Here is a 13,759-nt window from a genome sequence, read left to right on the forward strand (position 1 = left end):
TCTTGTATCACGAGCAAAGCACACTGTTAGAATAATTTTGGTTGAGTCTGCAGTACAGTTTTTGGGAAGTCACTTGTTTATTCTGAAATTTTCTTGGGTGAATCTACGTGTTAAATGCAGTTTCATGGGGTTTGATTTGTCTCGGTAGGATGTCCCTTCAGCTTGCAATCTCGTGGTGACGATAGTAGTGTTCTCGCGTTGTTACTGATCACGTGCTGCATTCTAGCTTTTTGTCCATGTCCTATTTTTAGTGCGGTTTCCTTGGTGAATGATAGACTGGATTCTGTCAACCACGTACCTTCCAGCTGAAGAAAACAAACAAGTGGTTACGTTTCAACGATAGATTTTGATGTTATGAGTCTGGTGAGTACCCACACACGTGTGTGTGTGTCCTGCTTATTTCACAGATAATTTATGAAAGACAGACAAATTTGTGTCATTCAACTAGCTACGTGTTGTGAATATGGATACTACTGCATTACTGCCGTACAACATGAGCAGTCTCTTGGATTTATTCCAGAGTAAGTAAGATGGATACATATATCTGCAGGAAACTCCTGCCGGGTACTGATTATCAAATTTTTGTGCTCTTCTGTGTGTTGGTGGTCAGCTTCATTAGTGTAACTAGGCATATCCCCCGCCCCCACCTCACCCCTCCCAAGCTTTTTTGAGCGTGCTTTAGGTCTTCGCCGGTATTTAGCCAGCTAGATTTGATTGGTCGACATCCTGCTTGTATTAGCGTACGAATGATTGGAACCTGAACCCCTCTGGTTCCTATTTTGATTCTCCAATCCCAACACAGCGGACTATGCTTAATTACCTTTTCCGTTTGCTAACAAAAAAATGGTTCAAATGGTCTGAGCACTATGGGACTTAACATCTATGGTCATCAGTCCCCTAGAACTTAGAACTACTTAAACCTAACTAACCTAAGGACATCACACACATCCATGCCCGAGGCAGGACTCGAACCTGCAACCGTAGCGGTCACGCGGTTCCAAACTGAAGCGCCTAGAACAGCACGGCCACACCGGCCGGCGTTTGCTAACATTTCATGAGTAATTGTTCATTAAGGGTTCACTATAATACGATACGTTACATCGTTCTTATGAACTCTTGCATGGAATTGTATCCTGTAAAGATTTCCGTATTGATGCGAATGAACACATTAATTTCGTCACCTATAGAATTCTACATGACTGAACATAACCCAGAATTTAATAACTGCTTCCCCATCCAGTCACTCTTGAAACTCCCAAGAAATATAAATGAATATGAGTATTGAGTATACCCTGCATTAAAAGGAAACTGCGCCTTGTTCGAGTTAAATTAATAAAACATTACAGTATTGTTTTCCCTTTCTCCCTTATGCCTATAGTAATTAGTAAATTCTTGTCGCCGTTATAGGTTGTGTATTAGAAATAGGTTTCTTGTCATTTACTTTGTAAACCAATCAGGTAATGTGATACATAATTACTCTTATGTGACGAATATGGTACACGAGACCTGATGTAACTGTTTTTTATGTTTCGTTGTTGTGTTCTAAGCTGAACAGGTTTCCTATTCTTAGCTTCATGTGGGCGTGTTTTGTGATCCTTAACAAGGAAATCGGCGTGATAATGTAAACGCTATCTGATAAAAGGAGTCGCCAAATGGCTGAAACTGTATAGCTGTATTGCAATTAACTTCTACCGAAAATAATTAGAAAACGTAAAATTGTATGCTAAATAAACTGTTCTGTAAAATACTGATTGCACTGTGCAGTGAACAGTGGTACAATGCGTGACCTCAGAGTACGTGACATGCAGTTTCGACAGACAAAACTAAACAATAAAAAATTCTACATAAAATTACAAATCGAATTTTGAAAGAATAAATGTCCAAAACGATTCTATAAAAATTCCCTATAAATTAACATACCAAAACTAACTAAATAAAACTCCAAATATTAAATGATATACACGCGAATGTATCACAACCCTGTAAGGATAAGAATGTGTGACAAAGAAATGAATTTTGAAATGAACTTAATCTAGACTGAACCTGATTACAATTCTGAAACGCGAAGCGTAACTGTAAAATATTTTACTGTGTCTCAATTGTTTTTTAACTGTCCGCAACAAATTTTCATGGCTTACCTGTGGTAACGGAAACTCGATACTGATCGAAAGTGCTAAACATTAAAATACAGCGCAGCAGAAAACCAGCTAATGAAAAGAAACCTTTCCCAGAGCAATGCAAGGGAAGCAGCCAAGCCACTTTACTTAGAACGGTTGTGTTCGGTCAGAGCGATGCGGCGACACACAGTTAGAAAATAAAACTTTCTTGAGGCGACGTATTAAATTAGTGAAAGAGACTAGCATTCAGAACAGACATTTTTACTTGACGTCGTCTCGACAAACAAACTAACTGACCGAAACCAATAAAGAAAAATCACTGAAAATTTGCCTTGCACAAACTCAACATAAATAACGCGTGAGCAAACAATGCAGCGACATTACTTAAAAATCTTCACACTTGTCAAAGCAATCCTTACCAAATAATATTCCAAAAGCCACGAATCTCTGCATTTGCACCTGTGCGCTCTGTTAGTTACTTTCAGACAGCAGAGCAGCTTAACCGACACCCGACTCCGTCAGTTACTTGTCAAAGAGTGCTGCTAGCAACGACATTATTGTTGACTACCATGTTGTTTGTACTCAGAACCACTGTGGTGTAACATATCGACTACTGAACAATTGTTTGAAAAATCTTCAGTGTACAGATATAAAGTAAAACACATCGATTGTAAACAGGGCTTACATCACTTTCAATGAATACCGAAAATAAGCTAGAAGCCTTACACTGACTGTGAGAGAAGGACGTAGAAGGTAAAAAGAAATTCAAAGATCACAGGGTCAGCTTTAAAGCTGTTGCTGCCTGTATGCAGGTGCACCTGCTTCAATATTGGTGTCACATTGTCAAGAGCCATGCCTTCTCCTTTGATATTTAAGATTTTGATACCGTCGTATCTTCTTTAACCTGCAGTACGCACATGGTGGTTCGTACTCTCCAGATTGTTGACATAGTAACCGACTACCCAGGACATAAATGTTCGCATATTCTGTGACTCGTACCGAATTTCTATGAAATAATATATATGCTGCAAGTTACTAATATTTTATTTGCACGACGCGTTTCGGCAGCATGCTGTATCATCAGGTGCATTTACAGTTGCTTTTACATTGTAATTGGCAACGGCCTTGCCGCAGTGGTTACACCGGTTCCCGTGAGATCACCGAAGTTAAGCGCTGGCGGGCGTGGTCGGCACTTGGATGGGTGACCATCCAGGCCGCCATGCGCTGTTGCCATTTTTCGGGGCGCACTCAGCCTCGTGATGCCAATTGAGGAGCTACTCCACCGAATAGTAGCGGCTTCGGTCAAGAATACTGTGGTGTCACCGCCAGACACCACACTTGCTAGGTGGTAGCCTTTAAATCGGCCGCGGTCCGTTAGTATACGTTGGACCCGCGTGTCGCCACTATCAGAGATTGCAGACCGAGCGCCGCCACACGGCAGGTCTAGAGAGACTCCCTAGCACTCGCCCCAGTTGTACAGCCGACTTTGCTAGCGATGGTTCACTGCCTGCATACGCTCTCATTTGCAGAGATGACAGTTTAGCAAAGCCTTCAGCTCCGTCATTTGCTACGACCTAGCAAGGCGCCATATTCAGTTACTATGTATCCTGAACAGATAATATTGTGAATCATGTACCGTCAAGAGCGACGTTCATCATTATATGGATTAAAGTTAAGTATCAAACTAATTACGTCCGCTTTCTGAAGTCTAATTCCTTGTCATGTTCCAGACCTCACGTCAGTATAGTCATTCCCTCCTCACGCCAGCCTGCATGAGCTGAAACGCGTGCATTTCGGCTTCCTCTAATAACACGGTGTTGGCTGTTCTGCCAACACAACAAATACCATCATAACGACCGGGAGAGCGGTGTGCTGACCCCACGGCCCTCCTATCCGCATCCTCCACGGAGGATGACACGGCGGTCGGATGGTCCCGGTAGGCCACTCGTATCCTGAAGACGGAGTGCTTTATTACAGTGTAATTAATGTGAAGTGAGATTAGTTTCCTTTGGAATGTACCCCAGTGGGGCTATGTGTCGAATAACACTCATTTTTGTTGGCAATTTCGTTGTCTGGCACACAGAGCACTGTAACATCACAGATTAATACTTTTACAATCATTTGTGAAAGTGTTAAGTTGTGATGTAGCTATTACTGTGCTCTGTATGCCAGACAACGAAGTTACCAACAAAAATGCGTCTATTTCGAGAGGTAGCCTCACTGGCCCACACACACAGCAAAGGAAACTAACCACACTTCATATTAACTACAATGTAAAAATAGCTGTAAATGCACCTGATGATAGCAGTCTTCTGCTGAAACGCGTCGTGCAAATAAAATATTAGTAACAAGTGACTGTTGCAGTAGACATTAATTCATAAAAATCTTACAGTATTGTCGCAGCCCTCAAATAATATCCGTATAGCATGGATAAATCTAAGTTGTACCGGATTGTTGGCAATACAGGAACTGACCGTTTTTGTTTCGCGGCCGTGGGGCCGAGTCGTCCACGAGACTGTGGTAGGACCTGGAGAGATGTCTGGCGGAGAACGCGTGCAGAGGTGAGAGCGAGGAGCCGTTAGCGCGGGCAGTTTTTGGGCGGCCTCGCCGGACGGCGATGGGTGGTCCGCGAGTTTTTGCGGCCGGGCGCCGCGTGACTGGGCCGGCCCTGCCGCTGCCGGCACGTCGCTCTCTGGACACCGGCCTGCATTCCGCCCTAAAGTGCTCCTCCTCCGTTCCCACGTCCCGTCGCCCCGATGTCTTGCCAAGCTAGACCCTACTGCCTTTGCCACTGAAGTGCCGTATGTAATAAGACGTAACATTGTGTAAGGTGGCATCATTTTGAGCCACATTACAACTACCACTCCCGAAGTATAAACATCGAGACAGGAAACCATTAACGATACTGACATCGGCTAGGGATCTTAATTTGTAGCAGAATATCTGCACGTTGGGGCGATAGTGAAGCGGACGGAGACGGGAGGCTGGCAGGAGAACGGGAAAGACACAAGCGTGGCAGGCAGGCCTGAGAGATGAAGACAACAGCGCCCGTAAGCTCCTGTTAACTCCAGGGGGGAGGGGGGGGGGTGGACCGCGGCTTAGCGGGAGCCACGTGGCCGAGGACAAGGAGAAAACACGGGGGCTCGCTCACAAAACGCGTGGCGGCGTGTAGGTAGTTTTCCCAACGGCCGGAGCGGAAGCTTCTGGAACAGTCTGGAAGCTTCTAGAAGCTTCGGTCGGTTGCAAAAATGAGATTGGTCGGCGCTCGGAAACGAACGCCTTCCAGCAACATGATTGGCCACACACATTAAAAGGGGGAAGAGAAAAGAACAGGAGCTACGAAAAAGCGTAGCGACTGAGCAACACTTGTTCCTGGGGCGTCGAGGAGAGAGGTTGGTCCTGGCGAGGTGTGCGACCTCGTTACTGGGACAGAGTACTTGTAGCGAGAGCCTGAGGATCGTTTGGTGTTCCACGGCAGCCGTGGAGGTGCCTACGGAAGCTTTTGACGAGGTAGAATTTATGTCATCTCGCTGAGTCGAGAACCTTTGCAGCGATAAGCGTTAGATACTGTAGTGGTCATGCATTCGCAACGGAGGTTAGGGAAGTAAAGTAAATTGCTGATCACGTGTCTTTTTCGTTCTATGCTGAGGCTTCACGTTGCTAGTCGCAAGTGTAGTTCTAAATATAATTGCAATTGCCATAGCTGATGTCAGTATTCCGCATTCGAATTAACGACCGCGGATATATCACAGGACAGTGCCAGACTGAGCGATTACCAAATGTGAATAGGCAGAACTATAATGTTGCTCGTACTGTGTAATCTTGAATAGAGTGAACTGCAGAAGAGTAAAGAATTTATCACTACTGAGTGTATCATTTCATAGCTAGTACTTTCCCTTGTCATTTTATTATCTCCTTATTTGTGTGTTTCATGTTTGCAACCGCCTGGTGGAGGCAGTGTTTGTAGGTCAGCACATCTGAATACTCTAGCATATACTGAGGATATGGTTAGAAACCAACCAGATTTGCATACGACTAGTTAACGTCACATATAGAGCAAAGGATAAGCTTACCTTTCTGGAGAGCGTATAAGTGTCAGGGCGACAAATTAGCGTTATAAAATCCGTTGTGCAAAATTTTTCCCTTATACGTTCGGCTCGCATACTTAACCAACAGCAGAAAAGAGCAAAACAGAAGCGGTAGCGTACAATTGTTTAATAACAGTTGCACGATTTCCGCTAGAATATAATTGCTTTTGTTCACTATTTAGCAAACGTTGTTTGCAACAGGATCTTTCTATACATTCTTTCTCTACTCACCTTCATAGTCAGTGTCTCCAGCAGTGTTGGCGCCGCGTCTGGAGTTACAGTGGTGTGCAAGTAAGAAGACGGCTGCGTCCTGCGTAGAGAGGGAAGGAGGATTATAGACAAATATTCTTAACATCAGCTGCTACAGATCCGTGAAGATATTCTCAGTTCAAATGTAATAAATTTCCCTGAGAAGGAAAAGCTCTTGTTCACAGATCAGCACTGGTTTAGAAAGTACCGCTCGTGCGAATCTCGGTTTGTCTTTTTCTCACATGACGTACTGCGAACTATGGGTGAAGGCCAACAGGCGGAATCCATCTTCCCAGATTTCCGAAAAACATTTGACACGGTGCCTCTCTGCCGCCTGTTAACCAAGGTTCAAGCATACGGTTTAGGTTTGCAGAAATGTGAGTGGCCCCACGACTACTTAAGCATCAGAATCCGGTATGTTGTCCGTGACAGCGAGTATTCATCAGAGACGAGGGTGTCGTCAGAAGTGCCCCAGTCAAGTGAGATAGGCTCAAATGGCTCTGAGCACTATGGGACTCAACTGCTGAGGTCATTAGTCCCCTAGAACTTAGAACTAGTTAAACCTAACTAACCTAAGGACATCACAAACATCCATGCCCGAGGCAGGATTCGAACCTGCGACCGTAGCGGTCTTGCGGTTCCAGACTGCAGCGCCTTTAACCGCACGGCCACTTCGGCCGGCAAGTGAGATAGAACAGCTGTTATTTTCTGTATACATAAATGCTCTGGTGGACAAGGTAGAAAGCAGTCTGTCGCTGTTTCCTGATAATACTGTGGTGTATGGGACTGTGTCGTCGTTGAGTGACAGTAAGAAAGTACAACATGACGCAGAAAAAATTTCTAATTCGTGTGACGTATGGCAGCTATATCTAAATGTAGAAAAATGTAAGTTAAAGCATAAGAGTGGGAAAAACCATCCATAATGTTCGAATATAGCACAGACGCAGTCACTTGATTAAACATCTAGGCGTAACGTTGAAAAGCACTATGAAATGGAATGAATGGGTAAGTATTGTAGCGAGGAAGGCGGTCTGCCGGCCGCGGTGGCCGTGCGGTTCTAGGCGATTCAGTCTGGAACCACGCGACTGCTACGGTCGCAGGTTCGAATCCTGCCTCGGGCATGGATGTGTGTCATGTCCTTAGGTTAGTTAGGTTTAAGTAGTTCTAAGTTGTAGGGGACTGATGACCTCAGATGTTAAGTCCCATAGTGCTCAGAGCCATTTGAACCATTTTTTGAAGGCGGTCTAATGGGACAATTTTTAGGAAAGCATATAGAACACTGGTGCGAAGCATCGATGAGTACTGTTCGACTATTTGGAATCCGCACCAGGTCGGATTAAAGGAAGACGTCGAAGTAATTCAGATGCGTGCTGCTAGATTTGTTAGTGGTAGGTTCTAACAACGTAACTATTGCGTATATGCTTCTGGAATTGAAATGAAAGTCACTGGAGGAAAAGCGACGTGCTTCTCGAGGAGCACTATTGAGAAAATTTGAGAAACAGGCATTTGAGGCTGATCGCAGACCGATTCTACTGCAGCCAATGTCCATTCCGCGTAAAGGCCACGAAGATAAGATTAGAGAGATTAAGGCTCGTACGAAGGCATGTAGACTGTCGTTTTTCCCTCGCTCTATCTGCGAGTGTAACAGGAAAGGAAACAACTGGTAGTGGTACAAGGTGCCTGTGCCACGCACCATACGGTGGCCTGAGGAGTATGTATGTAGATGTAGATACAGAATAGTTTGTGGCAACCACCACCTGCGTCAATAAATGTTTCTAAGTAACCACAGGAAGTAGAGACCAGTGGAAGAAAGAACCACGATACCATTCAGGGATATAGTCTGTTTTATTGACGGGTCAAAAACAGATAAAAGTGCTGGCACGGGGATACAAGGTGTGATGCCTCGACTAGAGACCGGAATCTCGCTACGGTATCCCAAGCGCAGATATTCGCTATCAGAGCACGCGCGGAGGAGACTTCACGAAGATGTTACAAGGACCGTAGCACTTACATTCATTCAGACAGTAATGCAGCTGTGAAATCTGTATCAGTCGTTGCAATGAGTTCAAATATCGTTACAGAATACCATGAATCACCTGTGAGGCTAAGGGAAAGTATCAGGGTAAGCCTACTGTGTCTCCATGGACACTCGGGAATTAGTGGTGATCAACAAGCTGATGGGCTGGCTAGGATAGGGACGATAACTCCATTTGTTGGACTGCATCCTGTCCTGATCTTTACTAAGGTGATGATAAAATCTACAAGAGTTGTACCGCATTTTTTTACTTCAACAATTCTTTATTAAACATAATGAGAATTACACACACGAAACAGTGGTGTTTTATCTACACATCTTATTTTTCCTCGTGATCTCCGTCCTGTTCTACAGCCTTCCTCCAACGCGAAACAAGGGCGTGTATGCCCTGTCGGTACCAATGAATGGCGTGTGACATCAGCTCGCTGCAACATGTCAGGTGTGACAGCTGTGGATGCTCTCCCCGACCGCTGCAAATCGTGGGTCTCCGCCGAACTACCTTCTGATGACCTCCGTGCCCAGCGATTAACTGTACTTCTGTCGACAGCAGACAAAGTAGTGGCCAGCAATGGAAAATACTTTGAATGATACATGTGTAACCATTTTGGTTTATTAAAGCCTCAAATGTTGGGAAAAAATGGTGGAAACAAAGTTGTACACCTTGTACAACAACTCTGGACCATGACCTTGTAGTCTTGGAAATAATCTTGAGCCAGTGAGGGCTTTGGAATGTCGGAAACAACAACAAGGACAATTAATGCACACATGCCTTAAATGCAGTAAAGATAATGTCCTGTTTCTGTGTACGTACGGTTGAGTGGAACGCGATGGAGCACCTGCACACGTTTTTGTGCAAGTACGTGACGTACTCAGTGCTACATAGGCAAGGAGTCGGATCAGAAACGGAAGTCCAGTGCCCTGACCTGACTCCTCTGATGGTCTTTTTTGTGTTGAGAGGAGAGCGGGGAGCAGTTGGGAGAGGGTTAATCGAAAGCCACATGTACTTGCATGTAGATGACAAATGAAACTTCCTGGCAGATTAAAACGGTGTGCCGGACCGAGACTCGAACTCGGGACCTATGTCTAACTGACAACTGTTCGCGAAGGAGAAACACTTCTTACCAGAATACTTGCGTCTGATTAGGTTCGTGCGGTGCGTGATGTAGTTGGCAGAGTGCCTCAGAATTTCCTACGAAGATGATATACCTGTATTGATTGTGTTTGTGGCCATTTTGAACACGTTCTGTAATGTACAACTGTTGAGTATACAGTACATTATCTTTGCAGAAGTTAGGCGCATGTGCGTTGATTTTGCTTGTTGTTCCTGGTATCACAAAGGTTTGTCCCTGAAATACTGCCAAGATAGTAAGTTCCTATTACAGAGTTGCTGTATTTCGACTCTTCTATCAGCTCTTTGAATTTGTGCCAACAACTCTGAATCACCCTATATAAAGAACATACGAGGGGCTTTTGAAAAGTTCGTGCAAACTCCGAGAGATGGCACCACCGGCGCGTATCGAGGTCATGTTTAGTTAGTAGCATCTTTGAAAAGAACGCACACCTAGTTTCAGCCATATTGGTCTATCTATTTCTTTGTGTTTGGCATTCGTGTGAATTAAGGAAGTCGAGCGATTGTCAAATAATGGACGAAAAAGAATTTAGTGTGGTGATTAAACATTACTTTATGAAAGACAAAACGCCTCAGGTGACTAAATAGAAGCTTGATAAACATTACGGTGACTCTGAACCTTCGATTAGAACAGTTTATATGTGGTTTCAAAATTTTCGGAGTGGCCATATGGGCACAAGTGATGCTAAACATTCTGGACGTCCTGTGGAGGTTATGACTCCAGAAATCATTGATAAAATCCATGATATGGTGATGGATGACAGAAGACTTAAGGTGCGTGAGATTGCAAGTGCTGTGGGCATCTAGAATGAATGGTTACGTAATATTTTGCATAAACATTTGGACATGCGAAAGCTATCCGCAAGATGGGTTCTGCGATTGCTCGGGCTTGACCAAAAACGGAATCATGTGAAGTGTTGCAAGGATGGTTTACAGCTGTTCAGAAAGAATCCGCAGGGCTTTAAGCGTTGTTTCGTCACTGTGGATGAAACATGGATACATTACTCCTGAGATCAAGCAACAATCTAGGCAATGTGTCACCAAGGGAGAATCTGCATCAAAAAAGGTGAAGATCATTCCTTCGGCCGGAAAGGTTATGGCGACTGTCTTTTGGGATTCTCAAGGGATAATCCTCATCGACTATCTGGAAAAGGGTAAAACTATTACAGGTGAATGTTATTCATCGTTATTGGACCGTTTGGAAACCGATCTGCAATAAAAACACCAGAGGTTGGACCGCAAAAAAAGTTCTTTTCCATCAAGACAATGCACCAGCACACACCTCAGCAGTAGTGGTCGCAAAATTAATGGAAATAGGATTCCAACTCGTTTCACATCCACCCTATTCTCTCTTGGACTACTATTTGTTCCGTAATTTAAAGAAAGATTTTACTCAAATGAGGAGGTGATTGCAGCAACTAATAGCTATTTTGCAGACTTGGACAATTCCTATTATTCGGAAGGCATCAACAAATTAAAACAGCGTTGGACGAAGTGTATAAGTCTAAAAGGAGACTATGTCGAAAAATAAAAAAGGTTTAGCCCAAACACGTAAGTAATTTTATTTCTGCACGGACTTTTAAAGCGCCCCTCGTAATAGACAGAGCACGAGCAATAAGACACGGCCAGGAAATGATGTGCTACAAACTCCTCATAGTTATGATCGGTATCTCGGCCCATACATACATTATCCATACATACATTATCTGATAAAATTATCCAGTCACCTAGTAGTGGAAATGAATACACTGTGTGTCCACATTTCGCCTTTATGACTGCTTGAACTCTGCTGGGGTAGTTTGAATGAGGTGTGTGAACCTCTCTGGAGGAATCTGAGTCCATTCTTCCTTAAGAGCCGAAACAAGGGAAGATTGTGATGTTGGTGCAGGGTTCTGGAACGAAGTCGACGTTCTAATTCATCCTTAAGTTGTTCCATCTGGTTCAGATCGAGACCCTGGGTAGGATAGTGCATTTCCGAATCGTTGCTCTACCGTACGCAGTACACAGTGCTGTAAAATGTTTCACATCATTCCATATTTGGCGTTTTTTAAGCGTTTTAAGGGGGCCGCACCCTAATCACCGAAAACACACTTCCTCCGAACTTCACTGTTGGTACTACACGTGATGGTAGGCAAATTCAAACCCCTCAATCGGTTGTCGAAGGATATAGCGTAACTCAGCACTCCAAAATGACTCCGTTTCCATTTATCCACTGTACAGTGGCATCGCCCTTTACACCGCCTCAAGCCACTCCTGGCAGTGATCACAGAAATGTGTGGCTTATGAGAACCAGTTCGACATTGTACACCACTCTTTTTAGCTCCATTGTGGTACCTGAACTGCTGGTAGTCCTTTGGAATTCACGAGTGCTTCTTTTCGCTAATTTCGTGCGATTTTTTACATTCATCTTCCGCAAAGCTCGACAGTACCTGTTCGTCGGTACACGAGGTCTGCCTTGTCTTCGTTTTGTTGGGATAGTTCCGTCGCGTTTCCACTTCGCAGTCGACATGGACAGGGGATTGAAAGGCCCCTGATGGGTTTATTACTCAGTTGGCATCCAATGTCGAGTCAACATTCGGAGTCACTGAGCTCTTCTGACCGACCCATTCGGTTTTTACTACTTCCTTATTGACAACACAGTACTTCCTCCCTGCCTCCTTTTATACTGGGTGGTCCGCCTCTCCTGACATCTAGTGATCAATACCGCAATGCATAGGATGACCGGATACCCTAGGTCGGATAGTGTATTGCCCTTAAGCTGTCACCCCAGCGACTGATTCGCGTGTGACACACTCTGTGTGTGTGTGTGTGTGTGTGTGTGTGTGTGCGCGCGCGCGCGCGCGCGCGCCGGCCTCGTGTGGTCTTCTGCGCTGTGTGGCCGCTCGTCAGCGCCCCTAATCTCGTCATCTGGCCGCGGCGCGCCTCGGATGGCTCCATCCATAAAACGCGTCAGCGCCCTCGGGCTCTCATTACGGACCCCCCCCCCCCCCCGTCTTCCTTCCCCCCTCTTCACCAGCAGGATCTGGAGCCGGCGCCGCTAACGAGCCCTCTTCCAGATGCCAGTCAACGCCGGGATGGAATGCGATCCGCGGATTTTCTCCCCCCTGCCTTTTTTTTACGCTAACGTCTGTCGTGTTCTGCCCGGCACTATTTCAGCTATGCTCCCGTTCTCATTGTGGAAGCAGGAATCCTCGGCGCCTGGCTTCCAAGCACCGTTTTTTGTCGGTATAACGATTATTTCAGAATGTAAATCTAGAGTTGCGACGCCGGCAAATATGCGGCGAGTTGGCATAGTTCAAAGAACTGCTTCTCAGGGAGGTATGCTGTTCCCGTCGGAATCCTGTCGCTTAGAGTTTGACGCCATAAAACGGCTCGACCCGAGACGTGTTTTAGTTATCCTGGACGACCTCGGGAGTGACCTTTCATTCACCAGTTTTATATTGTAGTAACCTGACAGGAAACACAGGTTTGTAAGGCTTTTTAACATTTATTACATTCATCTTACAGTTATAAATAATACATCAAATGAAAGAGCTACTCAAACATTTTTTCTTACATGTGTTCAATGTGAGCACCATTCGTCGCACATTGAGTCCATAGGCGAGTTCTTCCAAACGTCGATCAGTGTGTCTGGAGTTGCAGCGATGGTGTTTCTTAAGTCGGGTAGATCAGCTCGTAGCCCAGCCACACACACATGATCCGTTATGAACTCCCAAAGTTACAAATCTCATGGCGTCGTATCGTGTGTGATCGTGGAGGTCATGCAAAATAAGCTGTGTCGTCCAACCCACTGGGCCAATCCCGCCTCGGGTACAACGTATTTTAACCAGTCGTAAACCGAGTTATGCCCATGAAACAGCGCTATGGCCTGATGCCAAATAAAGTTACGTGGTTAATCTTCTGCCAACTGATGAAAAAGAATCAAGTAAGAAACACCAGTTACAGTTGCTTCACCGAAAATGAAGGGTCCTTAAACTTTCTATCGAGATGTGTCACAAAAATAATTTAATTTAGGGGAGCCTCGTTGCATATCTACCATCATTTGCTGACACCCAGATGCTCAGATTGTGTGTGTTCACATTTCCGCCTAGACACGATACAGCGTCGTGCAGAAATATTTCGTTTCCAATGTTGACACACA

The 13,759-nt window shown here is 44.9% G+C and overlaps 1 protein-coding gene and 1 pseudogene across 2 annotated transcripts in view; both read left to right on the forward strand.

Moving 5' to 3' along the window:
- Window positions 1–13,759, forward strand: part of LOC126236416 (extracellular sulfatase SULF-1 homolog) — a 799,264-nt gene that overhangs the window by 144,818 nt on the left and 640,687 nt on the right. The window lies entirely within an intron of this gene.
- On the forward strand, window positions 3,233–3,350 carry LOC126237620 (5S ribosomal RNA; annotated as a pseudogene).

Source organism: Schistocerca nitens, chromosome 2, assembly GCF_023898315.1.
Source record: "Schistocerca nitens isolate TAMUIC-IGC-003100 chromosome 2, iqSchNite1.1, whole genome shotgun sequence".
Lineage (NCBI taxonomy): Eukaryota > Metazoa > Arthropoda > Insecta > Orthoptera > Acrididae > Schistocerca > Schistocerca nitens.